This window comes from Eptesicus fuscus, chromosome 6, assembly GCF_027574615.1.
Source record: "Eptesicus fuscus isolate TK198812 chromosome 6, DD_ASM_mEF_20220401, whole genome shotgun sequence".
Classification (NCBI taxonomy): Eukaryota; Metazoa; Chordata; class Mammalia; order Chiroptera; family Vespertilionidae; genus Eptesicus; species Eptesicus fuscus.
This window is the reverse complement of record NC_072478.1, coordinates 81,950,608-81,970,063: the sequence shown is the minus strand read 5'-3', so window position 1 is coordinate 81,970,063 and position 19,456 is coordinate 81,950,608. Positions and strand designations below refer to the sequence as shown.

Sequence of the window (19,456 nt, the reverse complement as noted above, 5' to 3'; positions counted from 1 at the left end):
GCATCCTTCCTGCAGCTCCGTATCGTCCTTGAAATGTAGTTAAATCACAGGTTTACACTTAAGCTTGCTTACATCTGACAATGGACTTGGACACATATCAAAGAACATGCCCATGTGTACTTATCAGTCCCTGACAGGTATGAGGCTTAGAAGTTCAATACAGGACTTTATTGCTCACTTGTTTAGAAGCTCAGATGTACGGTATCAGCAAGTTATTTGGATGAGGGCTCCAATTACTTATGATCCCAGGTAATCCTATATTGCTACAGGGTTGCCTGGTTATAAACTACAGATTGAAAATACTCTTATGATGGATAATTCACAACCAGGGGATGGAGGTATATGTCTCTATCTCAAAATAAAATATACGAATACCCTTCAATTTCTTTGGGGAATAGGGAGGTTTTGCTCTTTAATTTATATGTTAATCTACTGCTTTGAATGGGTAACAGTAGATAAAATTTCCAGACAGTATAAAAAGGTACCAGTATACAAGGGTAGGTAGAAAAAGATAAGTCTCCCTTTCCATTGACCCACCCCCCAGAAGTAGCCAATGTTGTGAATTTCTTATATCTCCTTCTATTTAGAGATATGACATGAACATACAAGTGTGTGTGTGTGTGTGTGTGTGTGTGTGTGTGTGTGTGTGTGTGTGGTTTCCCTTTCTTTAAAAACAAATAGTAGCAAGTTATTCACATTGTTCTGAACAGTGCTTGCTTTCCTTAATATATCTTGGATACTGCTCCCTCAGCACACCAAGTTGTCCCCTGGGTTATTTTTAGTGGCTACACAGCATTCCACTGTGGAGATGTGCAACAGCTTACTCAACCAGATCCTTACCAACAAACATGTAGGTTGCTTCCTATCTTTTGTTTTTGAATGGGACAGAATCTCAGAGCTGGAAGAAGACAGAAGAAAAGGTACTGTATAAATATTAAGTTAGTCCTATCTAGCGCCATCATTCTTTTAAAAAAATACTGATGTCTAAACAACACGGAGAGTCTCTATTTGGAAGAAATGGATGTTAGCCTTCCTGCTCCAACACACCAGAAGACAAAACCTCTCTCTCTTCTAGAGCTAACGACTGGATTCTAAAGTTGATGAGGTTTAGGTGTGGCCCACACACAGCAGCTGAATCCTGGGAAGAGGAGCCTCTCAGCTCAGCCAGAACTCAATTCATCATGCTGGGTGGACCAGCCTTAGTATCTAGGCGGCTTCCACCAACAACAATGCTCTGTAGGGCAAATCTCTTAGGTTAGGGAAGCCTAGTGTGGAATGTAGGTCAAGGTCATTCCTCCCTTCCATGCAGACCTCTGATTCTGTTGGGGCTCTGATTTAGGACTTACACAGTCCTTGGACAAAAAAAATTTTCCAAACAGTGAGGTGGTGAAAAGCGTGTGCAGCTGGACTGCCTGGCCTGTGGGTGAGTTAGTGAACCTTTCCATGGCTCAGTTTCCTCTCTGTAAAAGGAGGAAAGTAATACCTACCTCAGAGGGTGATGGTGAAGTGAAATAATGCAAAACTGCTAAACAAAGTGCCTGAACTTAGAAAGGGCTCAAGAAAATGTGTTAACAAGTCTTGTTAATAAAACAAGCCAAAGCCACGTTTTCTTTCTTTTGAGAAATAGCTTGGTCCCACATGTTGTAAATTGTGACGGATTGCCATGCTTTCCTTGATTAGACAACTGAACTACACATACTTTCTCTTCTTTGTCATGGCTGCTGGGTAGCTCAGGGAAGTGAGATGCCGAAGCACTCTCTTCTCCCAGCCTCTGCAGTTATCTTTGATTCCAACTGTACTCGACTGTGTATGTATCGTGAAAAAGAGTAATGAGCCTCATGTTTTTGTTTGGTTATTAACAATGCTCAGAGAACAGTTGTCACCGAATACCTGGCACATGTAACACATTTGCTTGCACTGTCCCCCAACTGTGCTCTAAACACACATACCCGTACAGAGCTTGTCAGCACACAAAGACTTGAAATAAAAAACAAATGCCTGCTCTTAGTAAAGGCTTGAAAATCTTGAAAACGCTGGCCTAGATTTCACTGGCAGCAGGAGACCAGTGTGTGTGTGTGACGGTTGCCTGCATAGATCTTGAGATGGATATGCTTCCCAAGCTATAAAGTCATCCTTTAATAAATGCATTGAGATTGGTTCAGCCCTAGGGGGAACGATTATACCTGGATGCCAAGCAATAAAAGGAAGGAAAGGGAAAAATATGAAGAGGAAGTTCAATTCCCAAATCGCAAACCTAATAGCAATTGGATCTGCAGTCAGTCAACCCTAGGACTGTGCCTATGCCAGCAATAAGGCTGGACTTGCAAACATCCTGCTGCTGCCTCTTCTATTTGGAGGGAAGTGTAGTGACAACCAGATGGTCAGCTTTGGAGGGGAAACTGTCAGTTGTTTGTTTGTTTTTAATGGCAGAAATGAGCAAATGCAGGGAAATCTCCCTAGTCTGAAGAAACACTGCTTACCTGAGGTTAGAGGGTTCTGGAATGCTTGCGGAGAGATTTGCACCTCTGCCAACATACCCGAGGCCTGAAGAATTGGCTCTGAAAGCCTGAAGAGAGGAGTGCTGCAAAACTGCGTTCCCTACCGCTTCCCTTCGTGTGATGGGAGAGAACAGTAGTTGCCTCCCAGCAAAGGAAGGGCTGTGTCAGTATTATCTCTGAGTATCAGTCAAATCTCAGGATGAAGGCGGCTCATGTCCCAGGCTGCTAACCATGGCTAGGAATGAGGGACTGGTCCTCAAGATGATGAAAGACTTGATGGCCTGGGGGCTTATACTGGCCTCTTCCAAATTCCAGTCCTGTTGCCTCCCAGCTCTGTGATCTTGAGGAAGATAATGCATATAAACCCTCAAAACCAGCGTCTGGCAACAGCAGATGGTCACTAAACCTTCATCCAACTCTTCTTCCCTGAAACCCCCTATTTTCATCCTTTACATTCTCTGTCCTTTGTTATCACTTATTCCAACTATTTCTTGCTCTCCCCCTTTCTTTCTCTTATACTTTGGCCTGCTTGAGTGTAAGGTAATCAATCACTGCTCCCTTTTCTCCCACGGTCTTCTGAGCTCCCAAAACTTGCCCAGCATCTAAACTTGAGTCATACTTGGGGATTAAGGGTTACAGAGAACATGATGGAACTGTTGCAGTCTCTTTCGTCAGCGGTAAATTGCGGGTTATAACAGCACCTCATGCACTATGATGATTAACTAAGTAAGGACCTGTACAGTGTCTGGCATATCAGTGCCTAATGGATGTTAGCTACCATCATCACCACCACCACCAGGTTTCATGGGGATGTGACATGCCACAAATACACAGGGTGCGGCAAAAGTAGGTTTACAGCTGTGAGTAAGCGAAACATACTTTATTCTTGTGTTATTATTAATTATTGCATTATTTTCCATACAAACAACTGTAATCCTACATTTGTCCCACCCTGCATTTTCGACCTTTGAGAGCAAAATGTGTCCTCAGGAATATGAATCAAGCCCTGGAGGATCGAACTAAGGTAGAATTTTCCAGCCGCTCAATGTGGTGCTGGCAGAGCATCCATTCTTATCCACGCTCATAGCTTTTGGGCAATATCACCACCAGTTGGAGACTTGTGCAGAGCTCATGAGTTGGCTGTCGCTGCCCTGCCCAGTCTGACAGACCACCAGAAGGTGCCACCACCCAGCGGCCGGTGGCCGAGGAGCCGCCAGAGCTGCGGGGCCAGGAGACACACCATTTGTGCGCGTTCGTGGCTCTCTTTAAGATTCCTCTCCTCTGGTTAATCACATCCCAGGATGCACTCCTTACAACACTGTCATTAAAACTAACGGAGGCCACGCCCCGGCACACCAGTGTTTGCCATATGTCCTCTAATGATCTGTAATGGGCACTGATAATAAAAGCCTTTTCCCAGAAATTCGGTTTTTAAAGGATTCAACTCTGTCCAGAGCTACATAAGAAGATGACATTTTCTTCATGTTTAAAACTATAAAAAAATGTTGCTCTCAAAGGAGCCAGTCAGTTAACTAAGAATAAAATAGGAAAATCTGCAATAACCATTTGGACTCCAAAAGGGGACATTTTCAGAGAACGTGTAAGAAACTAGTGGAAACTACAGCAACAAAAAGAAGCACAGATTTGCCTCCGGGAGTTTAGTGAAGCCACGAAATCCTTCACTAAATCCATGTAAGAAAGGCCCACCGCAGTGGACGTCTGTGCTCTGGGGCTGTCTCTCCTCTGGACCGCCCCTTCTCCAATCTCAGAGTCCACGTGCTCTGCGCGTGCCAGTTAAGGACGACTAGGAGATTCCGGACGAGCTCGGCAGAGCAGCACATACTCCTGGCCGATGTGGACCAAGAGGAATTAGGCCCAGACCACTCTTCAGACTTTGGGGGAACAGAAGTTCTTTCCTTTCTCCTAAACTTAGAGTTTTAAGAAAGTTAAGCCCAGCTGGTGGCAACTATCTTGTGGTCAAAAGGAAAGTGCTCATCTAAGAGAAGCGAACATGGAGGAAAACTGAGCTGAGAGATGGAAAGAACTGGGGCCTGAGGGCAACATCTGAGCACCTGCTCCATCCATGCCTGAAGGCAGTGTTCCTGTGCCTCTCAGCACTCAGGTGAACCAAGAAGTTCCATTTCAGCCTGAGTTCGTTGGGCTGAGTTTTCTGTTATTTGTAACAGGGAAGCCTGATTGTTAAGTTTGCTGAAGCACAACAGGTGGTCTCATATATAACAACTACCTGTATATTTAAAAAAATGTTCCTATTAGGGATGTCTGTATTAGTGGTGCCCCAAAACATGTGAGAAGGACAGGAATAGCCAGCACTTATTAGAGACCAGAAAGGCCCTGGACTGAGAGAAAGGCAAACATTCCTAACAGGAATGTCTGGCAGTCACTTCAACAGTGCTGGGTGCTTAGTGACAATGTGTCAACTATAGTTGAGTGGCTGGGGTGCAGTTTCTATAATTCACTTATAATTTGAGAAAGACAATGGATGTTACTGATCCAAATGAAAATAAATACCAGACTCACTTTATCAGATTAAGCACAGTAACTGAAGGCTAAACATAGCAACTCTAAGGAGTAAAAATAAACAGGAATTTTCTGTAAGGCTATGTGATCGCTATTTATACTCTGTCCTTATTAAGCCCATTATGAATCTGGCCTGTTCCAATTGTCTCTGAGTTGCTCTATCCATTACAAATTCAGAGGTAATCTCTTAGAGGTACAGCCTGACTCCAAGGTAAACAGCGCTTGCTGAAACCTGAAGGTGTCAGAATGTGCTGGATGCATATAGGAGGAATATAGCTTATTTTCAAACCTAATTGTTAGTTTTTTACAGTACAATCTCAAAGCAAAGAGGATAAAGAAGAATGTTGTAGGGCCTTGTGTAACACTTAGAAATGAAATCAGACCCTTTGTGGAAGAATTTGGGCTAAAAAAATAGAGGAGTTCCAACATATATGCATATGTGCATAACCCATGGACACAAACAACAGTGTGGGGAAAGCCGGGGTGGGGTGGGGAGGAGAAAATGGGGGACATGTGTAATATTGTCAACAATAAAAAAATAGAGGAGTTCCAGATGGTGAAGCGTATTTGACTGTGAAGCAAAACTGTGATGAAACTAGGGATTGTTTCAGGCAAGTTAATTACACAAGATAAATCGATAGAAGATGTTCCATTGGGATCCAGCTAGCATGGAATTTTGGAATGGGAAGACAACATTATTAGGCTTTTCCAGCTTTAGCGCCTAAAGAAGTAAGAATCATATTGACATAAGAAACAAAACAATTGTAACATAATAGATGAAAAGCATATGTTCAGACAAAGTCAATTACGAGCAGCATGTGCCCTATATGTTCCTGCCTCTGAGTCTTTCCTTACAGTTCCCCTTGCCCAGAATACTCCAGGTCCCTTCTGTCTAAATCCAACCCATCTTTCAAGACCCAAGTTCAAATGCCAGTTTGATCACAAACTCTTCCTTGACCATTCCTGCTCAAAGTCATCTCTCCTGTTGGGGAATTCCAGCAGCGCTCTGTCCTATAGCATGTATTGTTGTATGATTTACATTTCATATATTAATATGTTTTCTATTTCTGTTATTTCTCATTACCAAGGACACTATTGCCATCTAACTCATCATTAATGTCACAGTGAGGACATTAATTCCTGTTGAATGAGGAATACTTAGTTGCAGAAAATGGAAATGCCCTGAACTCAAGTAAGGAAAAAGGAGTACAGGAAGCCACCTCTCTAGTGTTGCTCCCACTGTGTCCTTCCTGCTTCTCTCTGCAGATTGGAATGACAGCAACTAGGTTTTCTCACTGTGGTGGGAAACATGGCTGCTCACCATTCCAGAGGGCAAGACAGAATCTTAACCCAGCTCCAGTTAAAAAAAAAACACAAAAAAAACAACCCATGAAAATATTGTGGTCAGCCTGGCTTGGTCAGGTCCTCCCCCCATTTCCCCAAACTAAAACCAGAATTGTGCTACAAAATCTTTATCAGTGAAGGTTTTCCCTCTTGTAATTCTACAAATAAATCACATTCATTATTTAAGCACCCAGGTTTTATTTTAACCAATGGAAATCTAAGATACAGAACATTTTTTACCTTTAAAAAAATTCACTTTAAATGAATTACTGTCTTGTGTTGTTACATAATTTGTGACCCAAGGTGCTGTGGGGTGTGAAGAGCGGCTTGCTCTTTATCCAGACTCTGTATTATCTCAGTTTTCTTTTCTTTCTTTCTTTTTTTTTTAAGTTCTGCACCATGCCTCATCAGCAATTATAGGTAACGCTTGAACAACACAAGGGTTAGAGGTGCCAACCCCTGTGCAGGCGAAAATCAATGAATAACTTTGACTCCCCCAAACTTTACTACAGCTCCCTGGTACCTGTGGGGATTGGTTCCAGGAACCCCTATAGACATCAAAACCTCTTACATAAAATGACATAAAGAGAACAATGCATACAATCCGTTCTCCGAATCCATTGACTCCCAACCTGAGATCGAAAATGCTGTTTTTGATTGTGGTTGGTTGAATCCACTGATGCAAAACCTGAGACTATGGAGCACTGACTGTACCTTTATTGAAAAAAATCATATAAGTGGACGAGCACAGTCTAAACCATGTTGTTCAAGGGTCAACTGTATTACCTGTCTGTTGTGTGAATAAACAGAGTGGAGTATTCCAAAATATTGAATGACATAAAATCTAGGAGCCAAGCTTGTTATTTTGTGCAAAATAAGGTATGTCTTGGACATGGACAATCTTAGAACCTATTCTCCCCCCAGTTTCTGCTGGAAGGTTCTGTAATTCAGCCCCTTCTGGCAAGAGATGATTAAACTGTAGAAGCACCTGCCTCAGGGCCTCTGGTCCAGATGCTGGTGACCAGCCAAGGATGGGGCCCAGCAGAAAGCTAGCTCAGTCAGTCAGATTCGTCCTCTTAGGAATTAGGGCTGGGAAGCAGAGAATTCAATTCTGTGGAGAGTGAAGCCATGAGGTTGCTCTGTGGCCTACAGAATGGGTCAGGACAATCCAAAGCCATGGACTCAGAAGCCATGAGGGGAAAAAGATGCCTAGCCTGGTGGGGGAGCACCCAGCGGGGGTGTGGGGAGGGGCGCAGTTGGATGCCGAAAGGGCCAACAACTCAAAGGGCTGAAGTGTGGTGATGCTCAACTTCATTCTGCGGCTGGCCTTCTTCCAAGAGACCCCACCTCTTTCCAGCCTCTCCTGGGTTCCTGGCCTGTGATTCTGCTCCCCACCCCCACTCGCACTGCCACTCTCTCCATCCCAAGGTAACCTCAGTGTGTCTAACCAGGCTAGGAACCAGAAGGTGTGGGCTCTTCCAGTTCAGAGTATTCAGAACTACTCTGATGCTCACTGCCAGGTGTATAACTGGGATTGTTCTAGACTTATTGGGGGTGGGGTTGTGTTACGCTGTAACTAGGATCTGACTAAATCCCCTTCTCAGCCTGTGAGGATCAGCACTTCAGTACAACCCTTCAAGGACATTCCCATCCTCAGTTATTGTTAAAATAACAATTTGACAATGTTTATGGCAGGTAACTTTTTTTGAGCATTTATTATGTGCTAGAAACCATGCTAAATGCTTTATGGGAACTACTTCATTATATCCGCACAACCACCCCATAAAGTACCTACTAACCAGATGAGGCTTACAGAGATCAAATAACTTCATGGCAATAAAGTTAATAAGCAGTGAAGTTGGGCTATGCACTCAAATAAGTCTTCCCCAGAACCTACGCTCTTCACACTGTGACAGACCAAATAATGAAAACCTGACTTTTACCAAAGACTTTATGAGGTGCCATGGGAGAGGATTTATATCACACACCACATGGGATAAACTCCATAAAAGTTCCTTTTATAGAGCTTTGTTTCCCAAAGTTCCTCCCAAACAGACAACCCCTTCATCCCTATATGCCCTACTTGGTGAAACCAAAGCATGATCCTTAGGAGTCCTGACTCTACCCCCAGCTTGGCACAGCACCACACAGCCTCAGCACCACACGGAGCCAAGGCAGCCCTCCGTGATGTGCAAGGTCAGAGTTATCCTGTCCTTTTCAGAGAAAGGGGATATCTCTATACAGTGGCAAAACACAGATCAGCTCACTTGAGCAGAGATGGCATTTTCTTTCTCTTCTTTTCTACAAATTTTTGTTTTTCTAGATGAATCTGAAATAAAGCTAAGCTTGTGGCGGCTCACAAACAGGATTCTACCTAAAACCACATTGCTCTCCTATTCTGGGGGCCTGACACACTGATTACATAATCATACTCAAAAGGGTCTTAGGTTTCAGCTAAACCTTTTGTATATAGAGACCTAATTCTTCCTGAGGTGCCACGTTCAGTGGGTTACACAGTGAATTTGTTTATGAGGCACACCAAAATTAAGGAATAAGACTGGAAGATGGCTCTGTCAACAGGAGCACCGAGGATATGGCTAATAGAGCTCCCCATGGCCCGATTCAGGGCAAGCAGTATTCAAAATATCAACTCAACTCAGGTTCTTTTTGTTGTTTTTAATCTTCACCGGAAGATATTTTTTTCCATTGATTTTTAGAGAGAGTGGAAGGGAGGGGGAGAGCAAGAGAGAGAAACATTGATGCAAGAGAGACACACCAATTGGTTGCCTCCCCGACACGCTCTGACTGGAGCCTGCAAGGAGGGTATGTGCCCTTGATCAGAATCGAAGCCGGGACCCTTCAGTCTTCAGGCCCACATTCTAACCACTGAACCAAACTGGGTAGGGCTCAACTCAGGTTCTAGTAAGCCTCCCTTTATACCACCTCTGGAACAGGTTACTGAATTGTACCTTGGAAAGAATAAACTCCTGAGCTGACATTTCTGGAAGTAAAAAAAGAGCCTGGAAAAAACAGCCATGTATGCAAAGAAAATTACAGCAGGAAGAGTTTCTTTGCAATGATGAAGCAGGGTGCCTGCTTGTGGGCACAGGACCTCATTGACTTGTGCTGAAATTAAAGGCAGAACTTAATAGCTGGCTTGTGAGGAAGAGGGACTTTGATTTATGATTTGGAATTTACTTATAGATTGAGAATCAGAAAAAAAAAGAGCCCTCACCCTACACAGAAATTTGGGTGTTGCATGAAAACTTACCAGCAAAAGTTTTCATGACCCATGGCAAGGCATAGTCCCTTTTCACTTATGTTTTCCTGGCTAGTCTGATTCAGAGTTTAAAGAACTAACTCTCAAGAACTTTCCTTTTCCATATAAGGCCAGAAAGCCATTCTTCAAGGTATGAATTAAATTTCAATTTAACAGGATATTTGTGTAGGGCTTATATTAAAAAATGTTATAGATTGTTGCCTCAAGTATTGTTTGGGAGGGAAAAAAGTACTTTCCCAATGGAGAACTGTCCAAATGAGTAATTCTGGTAGTGGTAGTGGGGGGAAGGTGGGAGACTTCAACCAATTAACTGCCACCCATCCAAAACAGAAACCATTCCCATTTCTTCCATATGCGCTGGAATATTTACGAATTTAAGTTACCATAATTTTCTTTACAAACCCAGAGATGTCACTAACAAGTCTGATTTTAAAATTGGGCGACCAGAGTTGATATGTGAGGTTTGCGGCTATAGATGCCTGTGTGTGCGCGGAAGGTGGCCGCTTGCGTCTATAGACGCTTATGGCGTACAAAGGGTCAAAAAAAGCAACATATTCAAATGATCAAATTCCAAATTTTCATTCCTTTCAATCTTTTTTCTCTCTACATCTTTCTTAGGGTCCAAATTTTAATTTATTTTGGCATCTAAAATGTTAGGTCCATAGAAACCTCTGCGGGGGAAAAAACCCCCACAAACAAGCACTTGGGACATTTCACCATCTTTTATAAGCCCAATGCTTGATAGCTGCAGAGTCTGAGACATAGGAAGGCTTCTGGCTAACAGGATAGAAAGAGTTGGGTCATAAAACTAGAACTCCCCCTTCCTCTCTCTCAGTCAGCTGGACCAAGGCCGGCAAGGAAAGTACAAACTTCAGTGTAGATTTAGAAGATGAAGTAGGGAGATTACTGGAAACCCTGCCCACACAATGTAAACAGAAAAGACAAAATTGATTCAACCACACATAATTTTGAGTGAATGACCAGGCCACTCACTTACTACTGAAAATCTGTCTCGTATTAACAGCAATGCTGTTACATATGTAGATCTGACTTCCCCCATATGGGCTGCAAGAGATTTGAGGGAAGACTATTTCTTTCCTATGCCTGGAACAGTGTCTTTAACAGAAGGATTTAGCAAGTGTTTGCTATTGACTAGGAAGGGACTATCTGTCAGATGTAGCCAATTTTGAATGCTGACATCCGTGAGGGCTCCTGGGTACAGCAGCAAATATTCAACTGGTGGTGCCATATTCCACAGGGGCACATAAGATGAAGATAAGTCCGCATTCCTTTGAGATTTAAGAAAGGGTAGAATGTCGTGCAAGAGCGGTTGGTGAGTATTCTTCCGCAAAAAAATGACTTATTTGCAGTTGTCCCTTGGACAGTGCTGCGTCTGACTGCTGTCTGGGATGACCCCACGGCCATGTTGGTCACTAATGTGTGGATCTTGTCTCTACTGGGTTAGCGTGTCCAGGTCTCCCATGACTCAATTCTTGACTCCTGATTTCCTGCCAGTTTATTTTCACTGAGACAATTGCACATTGTAAGTGCTGCCATGGGATGACTAAGGGCATATTTCCTCTAATTCCACTTTCACACAAAGGACCAACAGAAGAAAGGGAAAGAGGATGCACTGTGTGTGTGAAAGGGTGGGCTCTTTCTCCCCCAGAAGGAACGGAGAGTTACACGGCGCTTCTACCACGAGGTCCGTACAGTGAGCCTTGGTGTATGGACGTTAAGGAAGAACATAGGCTTCTTCTGAAACAGAGTCAAAGTCAACACGTTTCTTTGAAGAAACCTCTCTTATGCTTCAGGTTTGACTTTTCCAACTTTCAAGCAGTCTTCTTCCGGTCAAAGCGCTGATGTTAATGGGCTTTCATCATCCTTGACTTAGATGTCTGACAGGACATAAGGAGGGCCTTGCCAATCTTTCTCCCACTCCATCCCGGGTGCTATCCTAAATTCTAATCTGAAAGTTTCGCCTGCTAAATCTTCTAAGGTTTTGAGTGCAGTGGTGAACACAATGAAACTGAATAGGATTTTTCAACTTGCTTAAAACCCAAGATGATTCTCTGCTTTAGTCACTAAATAAACAAAACAAAAACACTTCTTTTTTACTGTGTCTAATCACAAACAGTGTTCCTTCTATTCTTAAAATAGAAGCTGAAAAGGATTATGAAATTACTAAATTGTCCCGTTTTTCATTAGCAGGAAGCAGGTGATCATACTGCCTAGAAGGCAGGGGACAGTGACGATTAGAGGTGATTTCAGCAGTGCATCTGGGGTTACCAGGGCAACTGCTAATTATTATTGAGTAACTCTAATGTATCTCCACAAAGGTCAGGAGTTAAGGTTTTTCCATTATACTCCTTTAAAATGCGGCTTTCAAAGGAAATTGGGTGGGCAGAAGATGGAAGATGACAGATGGAGATCAGGTGAAAGAACTATATATAGCTCAAGAAAAACTGAACTACTTAAATTTCACGATGTCAGCTGAGGGGTTAGGGGAGGAGTTCACAAGTCGCTAGCTGCTCAATGTAAAATATGACTTTCTGGTTTCCTAAGTTAGGGCTTCCCAAATTAATAAGGAATCTGATATCAGTCCAGATGTAGGGGTCTAACAGGATCCACCCTACTTAGCTCCCTAGACAAATTTCCTCTGCTGTCCCCAGAGTTACCGATTACTAAACCGAACTGGAGCCTTGAACAGGCCAGCCTGATGTGGAGTAGTCATGTGCCCATTAAATAATTCAAACAGACTTAATTTTATTTTCATACACCAAAACCAACACCTTCTTGGTACAGGCCCTATTCTTCAATCAAACAGCATCTTCTTACACAAATCCCTAGCTATTGAGACTTTAACAACTTTTAAAGGTTAAAGAAAATTCCTCTGCTCCCTTTGGCAGCACATATACTCAAAACTGGAATGATACAGCATGGCCCCTGCGCAAGGATGCCACGCAAATTCATGAAGTGTTCCTACTTTTAAAATCAAGCCATCATGCTGTATGCCTTAAACATATAGAGTGATGTAGGTCAACTGTTGTTCAATAAAACTAGAAAAAATAAAAGCACATGTATTAATGAATTCCTTCTCACAAAGATGCACCCCACAACTTTCAGAAGACAATAAAAGAAACGGTGATTTCAAAACTGGGAAAATCTATGTTTACTTGAGTTTTCAAACCAGAACAATCAATGCATGCACATGTAAAAAAATTCCAACACTACAAAAGAGCATTGTTGAAAGAAAAAGCCAGTGTCGCTTCCACCACAGGCTACTGTCCCATCCGACTTCATCAGAGACAGCCACAGATTCATTCCCATGCATCTTTCCAGAAATATTACATACATGTACACACATCTGTGTATATGCCCCTGGATTCTTATATAAGTAGGACCATGCAATGCTCACTAATGGTTTTCAAATCTAGCTGTGTATCTAAATCACCTCAAAAGTTTAAGAAACATACCCAACCCTAGCCAGTTTGGCTCAGTGTATAGAGCATCGGTCTGTGGACTCAAGGGTCCCGGGTTCGATTCCAGTGAAGGGCATATGACTGGGTTGCGGGCTCGGTCCCCAGTAGGGGGCATGCAGGAGGCAGCCAATCAATGATTCCCTCTCATCATTGATGTTTCTATCTCTCTCTTCCTCTCCCTTCCTCTCTGAAATCAATAAAAATATATTTAAAACAAAGAAAAAGAAGCATATTCAAAGTCAGATCTCACCCCAGATCAATGAACTCTGAGGCTCCGGGGAAGGGGCCTAGGTGTTGGCATTTTTTATGTGAGGCTCCCCTGGTAATGCTAATGTGCAGTGTGCACTGAGAACCACAGTGGAACATTCTCCTGAACCTTGCTTTTGCCCTTAATGTACCTGTGAAGATTGCTCCATACCAGCGCATACAGACTTATCTCACTCCTCTGCTGTCCTGGATAGTGCTCCTCTCTACAATTTATTGAGGCAGTGCTTTATAATGGCAATCCCTTGTGGTCCCACTCCTTGGCTTTTATAAATGGCATGCAATATAAATCTATGCTGGATGGCAGCCACTCTCCATCCTATCCTCTTCTCAGGGAGTAACCAGCATGAAATCCATCAACAGAGTTTCCTGCACCCTCTGGATTCCTGTTAGGTTCACCAAGGGGGAGCTCTGGCAGGAGATTAGCAGGAGGAAGGAGAGGGACAGGGTATTTATTCCCTGTCTTCCTTTCTGATAGGTCGCTTCCACCTGGCTGAGTCCCTCGACCGAAGGTCCTTTTGAGGTGTCAACTCTATAGAACTCTCTCCTCTTCTTAGTTCTGATAAACACTTTCTACTCAAGCCCTTCAGCCTAAGGATGGTAATTAGTTGTGTGCTATTACTCCTGCCCCCACTCCTTTGTAATAAACCATCCTTGAATTATGCTATTTTCAATGTGCTGAAGTTTCTTCTTAGGATTCTAACTGCGTCCCTGGATAGGCATCTTTGCTTTTATTTCTTTGTAGAAAATATCATCTCGGTTACCTCTGAAGACATGGCTTCTTCACATAAGGCAATGAGGTGGTCCTTACAGCCACAATTTTATCCCTTTCCTGAGCATTTTGACAACAGCCAGGAACAGTGCCATCGCCTCTTCAATTTGTAAAGAGTAATGGAAGGGACACTGTCTTGGGGACAGCCCCACGGCTTGCTTGAGAAGGAAATTGACAGGCACTGGTAGAGAACCTGACAGAGCAAATGCAGGGAATGACAAGGGTCAGAATTTCAGAATAATTCTTTTCAGAAACTGTTTTTCTTTTTGCCACAATGACAGTCAAATTCACAGAGTCACAGGCTGCAAAGGAATTCCTGAGGCTCAATTATCCCCCAGTGGAAACTCAGGATTGCAATTAGGTTCTAGCCTAATTAGTATGGGTCCAGTTGGTCCACCCAACGGAGATACAATAGGGCAGATGGCTTAACAAAGCTCCCCAGAGCAAACGCTAAGCCTGCTGACTTGGGGCAAACAGCTTGAACCCTGTCTCCTAAGAGGAGCACTTCTATTGATTTCAGTGTATATTTTATTGGTAGTTAATTTAAGGTGAGGTGTTTTAATTTGTTTTAAAGTGACTGTCTCAATAATTTTAATTGGGGTTGGTTGGTTTCACACCAGTATCAAACAAAAGCAAACACTGAGTGTCTATCTATCTACTGCCACCACTGAGAGAAATCAACCCTAGGGGACTGTTCATTGGTAAGGGGGCAGCCTAAGAGCAAATACTGATAAGGAAATAAAAAATAATAGTAGCAACCAATTTTTATTAACCACTTATTATGAACCAGGCCATTTAATAAGTGGTATACAGGCATCATTCCATCTGACCCTCACAGCAACCTTGAAGGTAGGTCTTATTATTACTATTTTTTTTTTACTATTATTATCATTGCACAGAATAGGTTTAGCTCAGAGAAGGCAAATCACTTGCCCAAGTTGACACAGTTAGGAAATAGGCTTCACTACGGGCTTCGTGGGTTTTTCCTACACCAGACCCCACACCTTTCTGTGCACGACTGACCCTACTGTGTCCTTCAGTTAGCTATTTGTGGCAGTAAATTTATACATAAACTAAATCTCCATTCTCCTGAAGGATCTCTGCCATAATAATGCCAAACATTATGAGAAATACATTTTCCCCCTCAAAAGAGGAATGTTGATATAGAATAGCATTTCCTGAACTGTGGAAATGCGGCATAACACATGCCCTTAGGGAGATTCATAATGGACATATTAAAGGCTCAGAAGTCCTCTTAGTCAGGAATCTGCTGAACTTTATCCAAGTCAGTCCTTGCCCTTCCACCCGTCCCCACTCCCTGCACAGAATGGGGAATGCTGACTCAGAAGTCTCATCTCCTGAACATGTTGATGTGAGCCCACCCCTTTCCTCGTATCACATACCCCAAAAGCTGTTTTCCTGCCAATGCAAAGCTCTTGATTTTCTCATGTTACACACATAGTAGGTGCTCATTTTAAAAAATCTGTTGGCTTGCTTAACTGATGCACCAACCCTCTCTTATTTGTGACCACAAGGCATGCATTTGCAAAGCAGCTGGCTGGCTTCCCTGGGGAGCTGGAAAGTGCAGCATCGGTGAGCTAACTGGGTTTCCCTGAGAAGCAAACCCATCAGTCCTCAGCTCAATAAGTTGTGACAAATCTCAAAGGCTAAGAGCAGGTTGTTCTTGAGCCACACTACTGTCATCACTGCAGGCACAATCAGAGTGCCAGTGGCTTTACAATGAGACAAATCCTGACTTTGTTCTCGTAGAAGTCAATCACCCTAATGCACTAGGACCATAGACTTTAACACGTGTCAGAATCAGGGCTTGTTAAAACAGTGCTGGGCTCCTCCTCCAGAGCAGCAGTTGAACTGTAAGTCTGGAGTGGAGCCTCAGAATGTGTATACCTAGCAGGATCCCAGGTGATGCCATCGACTCTGGTCCCAGGAGCACACACCCCAAGAAGCACTGCACTGGGCTGAGACCCTGCCCAGCGAGACCAATGAAGCTGGCAGTAGATCCTGCTTCATTTTTTAGATTCTTAATGCAGAAGAGGGGTTAAAACTAAGATCTCGAGGCCGTTTCTAACTAGAAATGTGTTCTCAGCTGAGTAAGCATCTGCTTTCCAGACTGACTAAAAAGGTTTAAAAGGCAGTACTTTAACTCTAATATGATTTTCAGTTACCCAATTTAGGACCTGAATTACCAGTAAGATTTCCCCAATTTATATACAGAGAGAGAGAGAGAAACAACTTTAAATCTAACCCTAAGGGAGAAAACCGGCATTTTAGAGTTCCCTCCAAGTCTCCTTGTAGGCATAACTGTGCTGAAAGCCACACACAATCTTAAGCCTCTTTCCTTCTGCAAAGACTCTACTAAAAATTCAAGATTTAAAATGCCTAACACCTACCTAAACACATACAATGCAGTGCCATGCAGCATTTGGGGGCAGCTAAATTCAGAATGAAATTTATTCATTTGTTTAACTCAACTCCAAGGCTTTTAGCATCTAGTGTGTGTGCCATGGCAAATTTTGGGAATTGTAGAATATTAGCAAGATTAATTAATTTGAAAAAATACACAGCCTCTTTATGTGATTTTAGCTTGCAAAGGGGGAAAGAAAATAATGCATGTGAAGAAAAACATTCTTCCATTTGTGATTTTGCTGTGCTGGAAAACAGGGATGTGGCTAAGCGCCGGAACTGTGTCCCATCCCGCCTCCTCCCACACCCCCTCTGCTGACAGGCTGTACAGATCCAAGCGCCACTGGCAGCCCTGGTGCTTGGGAACAAAATCCTGCTGGGTTATTAAAGTGTGTGGGCTGCCTCAAGCAATTTCTATGTGAAAAAGAACTGCTAGTGACTGAACACATTTATCCAATAAAAATCGGATGGGTCACCAGGCAGGAATCCCCACCCTCAACCAAGGGAAGCCAGCTGGACTCCTGACTGGAGAGGGAGACCTTGGCTGGGGAACCGGAAAAGCTGACAGAAAGCCACTCAGAAAACAAGAATACGGCTCACATCAGTGGCCACCTCTGAAAAAATGGCAAGGGAACGTGCCCTGGTACTTGGAGATGCTGTGTGGCGGCGGCAGCCCCGGGAACCTTAGGTGTCAAAGGGGTGTTTGGAGGCTTGTCCACAAAAGGACCATGAGTGAGCAGGCTGGAACCACCACAGGGCTGAGGAGGAACAAGAAAAGGCCACTAACTCCTTGTGAAAATGATTATGCTCTCAAGTTATTTCCCAAGATGGGGAATGCCACCATGTTTTCTGGGAAAAGTGGGAAGAAATCTTTTCTACTTGGAGGTCAGTGAGAAACAGAATCCTCAATTCAACAGGAAAGATCCTCCTCCACTGAACACTGATTCAAACAAAGAGGAAAGCTTCCTCTTTCAAATCCGGGCATTCCAAGGATGACAAAGAAAGATCACTGTAGTAAAATCAGAGCTGCCTTTTTGGGTGTAACTGTTTTGGCATAAAGTGGCACTTAGATGGCAAAATTAGTTTAAAAATATGCCACGAATTATCACTTGTGTAATGCATATTATTTATTTTGTGATTCATTTGGTCTCAATAAATAACAGCTATGCATAAAGTTCACCAAGTATCCATGGGATCTGGAGGTTTCCAAAGTTTTCAGGAATAGGTGTGCCTACCCAACCTGGTCTTTATTTAAGGTGGGGTAGCACCTGCCTCTATAGAAGTTCCTTCTTTTCACGGATAACTCAAGGGCTGGACTGACCGCTCTGGTCTCAGATTCAAGGTGGGAAGTAGTGGGGACAGGCGAGGACATCTGTCTACACACAAAAAATACACATCAGGGCTGAGGGAGTAGAAAGAGAGAAAGGGTGCTGTGTGGAGACCCTCCTAAATAATGTTGACTGACATTCATGGTGATAAACATGTAAATGAGATAAAGAATGATCTCATTTAACCGTCACACCTTTTTGAGGAGGGTATGATTACCCTATTTTACAGATGAGGAAACTGAGCCACAAAGAACTAAAGTAACTTGCTTCCTTCCCCTACAAATCCATACCTCCTTTACTCTACATTAGTTTTTCCTAAAGAATGCAACATCTCTGATATATTGGATAGTGATTTACCTCCTATGTCCACTAGAATATAATATCAATGAGAAAAGAAACCCTAATTTTTAAAAATCACTGTATCTTTAGCACTCAGACTAATGTCTGGCACACAGTATGTGTTCAAATATTTGTTAAATGAATAATGACTGAATTTTAAGTAAAACGTAAGTAAAATTTTAGAGGTATCTCTGAAGGCAAGTTTCCCCCAGATTTCATCTGAGAGCAACTGCATCAAAATCAGGAGGAGCCAACAGCGCCTCAGAGAAACAAGCCGGCCTGGAAGCGGGCCTTGTTTATCCTCTGAATTCCAGGGGCTGTGCTCTCGCCTCTCACTGGCCACTAAGATGGGACAGGAGGGTTGACTCTGGCACAATTTGAAGGTGCTTGGCATGCACACATCTTTTAGTTCACCAGAAATAACTTGGAAATGCATGTATGTGTATGCTAAGTGGAAAAGAGGAGAAAAATTCATTTCATTTATGGGGCTACTGGGTAGTAGTTATTTTTTAGGAGTAGGGACCACTTAGGAAGGGAGAACTTCAACTTGAACCCCCCACCCCCTTTTGCTGTAATTATTCCTCCATCTTCTAATCTTCTTTCCATCTTAACAAGCCCCTCCATCTCTACCCCAGTGATCTAAAGCAGCGGTCGCCAACCGGTGGTCCGTGGACCACTTGTGGTCCATAGGGTCCGAAAGGTTGGTGACCACTGGTCTAAAGCATTCACCTAATCATTTCTAATTTGGAGGAATGACTGCAGTATCTTAGGCAGTGGGATGGGCCCTGACCTTTGTTTATTTCCTCCTTAAAAATCACTGTCTTCCAGAAGGTAGTGGAACAATGCCAACTCTATTATTCATTGTGAGAGGAGAGAGTGACTTTTCCTTCTGCAGTCCATTGAATAAGCTCTGTTCTTAGACAGGTCAACCCCATTCTCCCACAGGGAGTGAGGAGATGGGCACGCTCATGGCCAAGGGCTGGCACTGGCTAGTCGATGGTAGTGCCAAGATTACCTAGCGTTTCCTGCTTTCCATGCCAGTGTTTGAGCTATCTTTCTCATTGCTTCAACCATTACCTATGAGTTTTGTTTTGTTTCTTAACTTCTTAGAATCTCATTTATGAGTCATTTTCTTTCAAAGAAGATCCTAAAAATTGTCTTCATGTTGCCACTACTCTACAGTAAGA

At 43.1% G+C, this 19,456-nt stretch overlaps 1 protein-coding gene and 1 pseudogene across 2 annotated transcripts in view; one reads left to right on the top strand and one right to left on the bottom strand.

The window, feature by feature from the left end:
- ARHGAP26 (Rho GTPase activating protein 26) overlaps positions 1-19,456 on the bottom strand; it is a 408,401-nt gene that overhangs the window by 51,271 nt on the left and 337,674 nt on the right. The gene's annotated exons all lie outside the window — the stretch shown is intronic.
- LOC114233513 (U6 spliceosomal RNA) lies at positions 12,554-12,651 on the top strand (annotated as a pseudogene).